Here is a 6,000-nt window from a genome sequence, read left to right on the forward strand (position 1 = left end):
GAGTGGCCAACCTTCTTTCCCCCAAATCATTTACAAATGAAATAAAAACTTCTACAATGACTTAGATGAGTCTCTTTAGAAAGATATTCCCTATATGAGCCATATTCTAAATATGGAAGATAAAAAAGTTCTGGAGATGGAAAGTTCTGGTGATGATTGCACAATAATGTGAATATATTTAATGCCACTGAACTGTACATTAAAAAATGTTTAATATGGTAATGTTTATGTCATGTATATTTTACCACAATTTTTAAAAAGCAACAAAAAATGTAAATGCCTGCGGAGGGGCCCAAGGAGATAATATAAATGAAAAGGCGGTTTAAGTACAATACAGTAAGGATTGGTGGATGTCATACTGGTGAACCCATGCCCTGTTACTTCAACAAATGTTCACTAAGAGATTAAAGGCTGATTTGTGTGATAATGTATTGAACATCTATAGCCAGATACTCTTCCAGATATTCTGATTACTTCAACCCACAAACCAGTTCTTTATGGAAATTCATAGGACTTCAGTTCTTCATGAAACAGTTACTTCTTCATGAGTCTTCATGGAATTCATATTCTAGCAAATGTGTGTAGTGGGCAATTTCTGCAGTTCTCATCAACTGTGTCCATGTGGAAGGTCTTCTCAATATTGCCAGACCTTCATATTTTTCAAGAGAAGCCAGAAATCTGGTATTTTAGGTAAAATCTTCCAATTTTGAATGTTGGAAACTAATTCAATTGTTAAAAAACATTGTGTGGGTCAAACATCCATAGGACAAAACCAGATTTAGGGACATCACTTGCAACTTCTAAGAGGAATGCTATCTAGTGTTCACTAATTTCATTTAGATCTAACATGGTATGATTAGTTTAGAGTGCTGTTTAACCCTTGAAGATTTTTTTTTTAGGTCGGCTCTTTCACTGTTTAATTTATTAGTAATATTTTGCTTATTCTGTATTAAAGTAAAATGGTACCCAAAGGAAGGGAGAATAAGACTGAAAAATCACAAAAAAACTATTCCCAGCATATAATGTATCACATCTATATTTCTGGGCGAACACAGCATACTGCTTTCTGACAGCACAATGACCAAGACCACCCTAGGCATGCATTATACAACCCTAAGCGGTGTTTGTTCAGAAGAGAAAAAGAATAAAATTTATGAGCCTCACTTTAGCTCATATCAATATATTTCAAGTACCAGAATACTTTTTCATTTTGCAGGTGGTGCAAAATGATTTCAAAATATCATTCTTAAGAATCCTAAGCCCTTAAGGCCCATCAATTAACCCTGCATTATCAAACATTTTAAAACCAATCATTTACCTCCTCTGTGCATGCTAAAGCAAATGCTAACAAGCTCTTTCACCTTAATAAATTAAGAGTTGTTTCAAAAGTTAAGATAGGTGTATGTTCAAACTGCATTATATATGTTGACAGGGTGATCTGGGTTATAAGAAATTCTTTATTGTACATTTTAAAGAATTACCTTTCTGTGGGGAATCCATTAATTTCTTTCTGTCATCCTCCTCCCCCTCTCTAAGCCACCCACTAATCTAAGCATTCTTGAACACGAACCTTATAAGTGTTTCTTCATGCATGTGCAGTATATTGGTTAACTAAATGAAATGCAGCTGGGAAATATGAAGTAGACATTGAAATGGCTCATTAGGCCGCACAGAATAGACAGAAGAAAGTGGCAGGAAAATCTACCATGAAGATGCCTAGGGTCATACATACCATTTCCAGTGGATGACTAGAGGCAACATTAAATAAAGCTCTGGGGAAGAAGATGGAACTTTAAGGTCCCAATGTTAGACAATGATAGAAATTAAACTTATTAAAAATATGTATTTGTTGATAAATTTAACACCATAAACCACTGAATCTGAGACTGTAATTAACAGAAACAAATCTGGGGTATGAATAATCAAAACAAACAAAATGCTAGTGCTATTTCAGAGAAGTCACTGATTAACAGGGAGCTTGAGGCCCCAAATTATTTGTTATTTTACTTTGCTTCCTAGTCTTAAACTTGGGAAAGTTGATACATCATGCAGAGCATTAAATGTGGAGCCGGAAACCCTTTGTTTTAATCTGAGCTTAGCCTTTTTCTACCTAGATGAATGAGTCTGTTCCCTAATCTAAAAATGGGAATAATATAGGCTGCATAAAGCTAATTCTGCAAGGATTCAATTATATTAATTGATGAAAAAGTAGCATTATTTGAAACCAGACCAATTTTGTTACTTAATCACTTATTAGCTGCCTGGCATATAGGGAAATATTTATTGTCTCTATACCTCAATTTATTCTTCTGAGAAAGGAGTACGATAACATATAAACCACAGGACTGCAATTATGAAGTTAGATACTATACGTAATGTGTTAGCACAATGACTGCTTATTACATACTACAAAAGTTAATTATCACTAGTAAATGAAAGTACCTGGAAAACAGTTCATGTTCCAAAAGTCTTAGTCAAATCTGACTATGATAAATACAAGGATAAATTATCTTAAGGGCAGTCATACATACTTTTTTCCTTTCTAATTATGGCCTACATATATTTGGAGTTTCTAATGATGGCCAGGACGAACAGCAGCAGCCTCCAATGCTAGGCACGCACACACACACACACACACACACACACACACACACACACTCACATATATACGCACGATCTTAACTAAGGAGGTATTTTAATAAGGGCCCTATAGCTAAATATCCTACCTAAGAAAGAGAGGAAAGGTATTATGATACAGATTTTAGAGAGCATTAGCTAAGATAAGCTAAGAGAAAAAGTGTTGTAGAGTTGCCAGTAAACATTGGAAAGCTAGCCTAAGAATTCAGAGAATAAAAATACTAAGTTGAGAAACATAGCACAGACTCTAGCCAAATGGCCTAGTTTGTCTCTAGTCTGTAACACTTCTGGCAGCCTCCCTTTTTCAGGTGTAAACTTCACTTGGTGAACACTGCCATCCAATCAGCTCCCTAATGCCATGTCATTTCTCCAATCAAAACATTTCCAAGATGCTCACATTTTCTAACCATTTTAAGTACAAATGTTGTCTAGGTTAAAATCTCTCTAAAAGGAGAAGTCAAGTCACTCTTCCAGGTTTAGTTTTCATTCCACCCTACAGAGCACTAAACTCCAAGCATATGGGGCCACGCACCCACGCACTGCGCCTATGCACTTCCTAAGGGTTTGCATTTCCTTCTCCTCCACATTCAGTTCTTTCTCCCCCAAATGACTGCTTTTCCATCTTTACTTGCTTGAATCCCCAACTAACTGAAAGAATCTTGAGAACAAGTAATATTTACATACCTTTATATATAACTTGCTTCAGCTAACAAAATGCTTCCATCTGCTCGCTCATTCCCAAAAATCCAGTGTCAGTTGAGTGCCAATTATGCAGTCGTCATTCCGAGAGAGGCTGTAGGTAAAGTGCTAAAAAGTATTTGCTGAATTGAATTAACCCTTCAGCTCTAAAGATAATATGCTTTGGGGGAGTCTGGGTAGCTCAGTCGGTTAAGCGACCCCTCTTGATTTCGGCTGGGGTCATGATCTCAGGGTTGTGAGATGAGCCCCACACAGGCTCCAAGCTGGGCGCTGGACACGGAGCCTGTTTAAGTTTCTCTCTCACCTCCTCCCCCTGCCCATCCCCCCACCTCTAAAAAAAAAAAAGATAATATGCTTTAGCTGTTACGCACTTAAAACAGCAGTATGAGGATTCTGGTTTTATTTGGGTGTGTGTACTTGTTTTAAACGCACAGATGTATAATACTTATAATTTTCAAAAAGACCTATGATGCAATAACTGCCCTATAGCAACAACTGCTGTCGAATTTGAAAATAAAGAATATTTTTAAATTCATCTATGAGGTGACAATAAAATGTCCATATTGTTACACTGGACTTCATTTTACAAAACAAGAGAAAATTATTCATTATTCAAAATACACCAAAATTAAAAAAAAAAAAAGAATATAATATCAAGCTGGCAGAAACAGTGCTGTGTATAGAGAATGCAGTCAAGATAAATTGGGAAAACTTCACTTTGCAACAAGTAAAAAAATATTTTTTGACTTCATGTAATTTTTTCATACATTTCATAATAAATCAAGTATATGAAATCATCTTGATTATTGCCATCACGTTTAATCAACGTTCCTTTGCAATGTAATGTTTTCCATTTCTCCATTTAAAGTTTTCCAGGTCTAACCTGGAACTCCTCTACTATTAATAAAACATGAGGTGACTTAAAATACCTTGACTTTTCCCTGAATTTGCCTCAGTGGCAACCATTTATTATTTGTTTGATATGGGGTTCATAAATGTTTACATATAGCTGAAAGCAAGAAAATTTATGTTAAAAAAATATAACAAATACACTACAGAGCATCAACAAATCTGGAAAAATAGGAAGCTAGTATATTTTTGTACTTAGTTTAACAATTGAAACCACTGCTTTAAACTTCTAGATATTTGACCTGAAAAAGTGTCTAGAAGTTTGAACAAAAGATACATTAAGCATATTATTGGAAATGTAACAGATATACTTAAAAATAAGTTTATGCAATGTTTCCTAATCAATCGAACAGTCTTTAAGCATACACCAAGAAAAAACTTGTCCACAAATAAGTGGACACTCTTTTTGAATTCTTAAGAGAGAGATTATTCTCCTAATCGCATTTAGTTCAGCTCTAGGGAACACTGTCACCATAAGTAGCAACAAATAAGCAAATAGTTACATATTCTATACTCCTTTGAAAGATGATGTATTTTTACATTACATGCAAATGTCCAACATTCTGGCCTATATCTTTCTTCCCTCCTGACTATAACAATTTCAAAGAATATCTGGTAAAACAAAGGCCTATAGATTTCTAAAATATTCAAATGTTTAGCACTGACAGTTTGAGAACATCATATGATTTTTCATTTTCCATTATTAAATTATTTTCATTTTAAAAATATTATATTTTTTTACATTTATTATTTTAAAAATCTATTTTCCATTATTAGGCACTAAGCAAATGGAAAACTCCAAAAATTTCTCTATTCATTTAATAAAAACTACATATTGTTACCTAGGAAACAATAAAGAGTTACTAAAGATACATTTACCTTAAAAATGAAGTCAATGGATGCTTAAATAAAGCTCTAATGTGTAAAACTGACTTCATTTCCCTGACTCATCAATAACATAAAGTATAAGTAGTATCTACATGACATCAAATCAACAAGCCATTAAGCAAATTAAGTAATTTGGTTTCACTTCTGATTCTCTTGTCCACAAGGAATCAAATGTATTTATCTTTTTTTTTTCATGGATGCTTTGAATCTTATCATGAAGTTAGAATCTATATGGCTGTACTAGCTACTGTAGAACACTAAGTCCATTCACATTTAAGACATTTTTCAAAATATCCATAAAATTTTTAGGTCACTAAGTCTTAAAAATTACAATCTCCCAAAAGCAGGAGATAAGGCAAGAGAAAACATGTAGAAAACATTTCTTACCTCCTAGTCCCAAGAGATCCAGTAATATATGAAATGTCCCCTTACAGCAGTGGTCTCAATCATATGCCAAGCTAGTAATGGGCTTCTGTAATGGGATTTGAAAAAAAAAATCTAGAGATGTCCAGGGCCAAGGCGCAGCCCACCAGAGTGTATTTCCTAGACATTAGTTCCTCAGGATACTTTGTAGAAAAGGAGTTCTATTGAAGATCTCTGGAAGAGTGCCTACAATATACACCAGCCTCTTGAAGTTATACAATGCATGTAAGAGCCAAAATCCTGCTATAAAAATAGCAACATTTAAAATCCTTACCTGGGTGGGAGGAGCAAGATGGCAGAGGAGTAGGAGACCTAAATTTCGTCTGGTCCCAGGAATTCATCTGGATAGGGATCAAACCATTCTGAACATCCACGAACTCAACAGGAGATCGAAGAAAAGAATAGCAGCAACTCTCTGAACATAAAAGCAACCACTTTCTGGAA

At 34.7% G+C, this 6,000-nt stretch overlaps 1 long non-coding RNA gene across 1 annotated transcript in view; it reads right to left on the reverse strand.

Moving 5' to 3' along the window:
- The window catches only part of LOC118522415 (uncharacterized), an 829,883-nt gene extending 824,105 nt beyond the window's left edge, over positions 1 to 5,778 (reverse strand). The window contains exons 1-2 of the long non-coding RNA XR_013446163.1: positions 5,521 to 5,778; positions 3,322 to 3,430 (exon numbers count right to left, since the gene is read on the reverse strand). This is a non-coding gene — a long non-coding RNA (uncharacterized LOC118522415). The remainder of the gene's footprint in view (positions 1 to 3,321; positions 3,431 to 5,520) is intronic.
- Positions 5,779 to 6,000: the final 222 nt, after the last annotated feature.

Source organism: Halichoerus grypus, chromosome 3, assembly GCF_964656455.1.
Source record: "Halichoerus grypus chromosome 3, mHalGry1.hap1.1, whole genome shotgun sequence".
NCBI lineage: Eukaryota > Metazoa > Chordata > Mammalia > Carnivora > Phocidae > Halichoerus > Halichoerus grypus.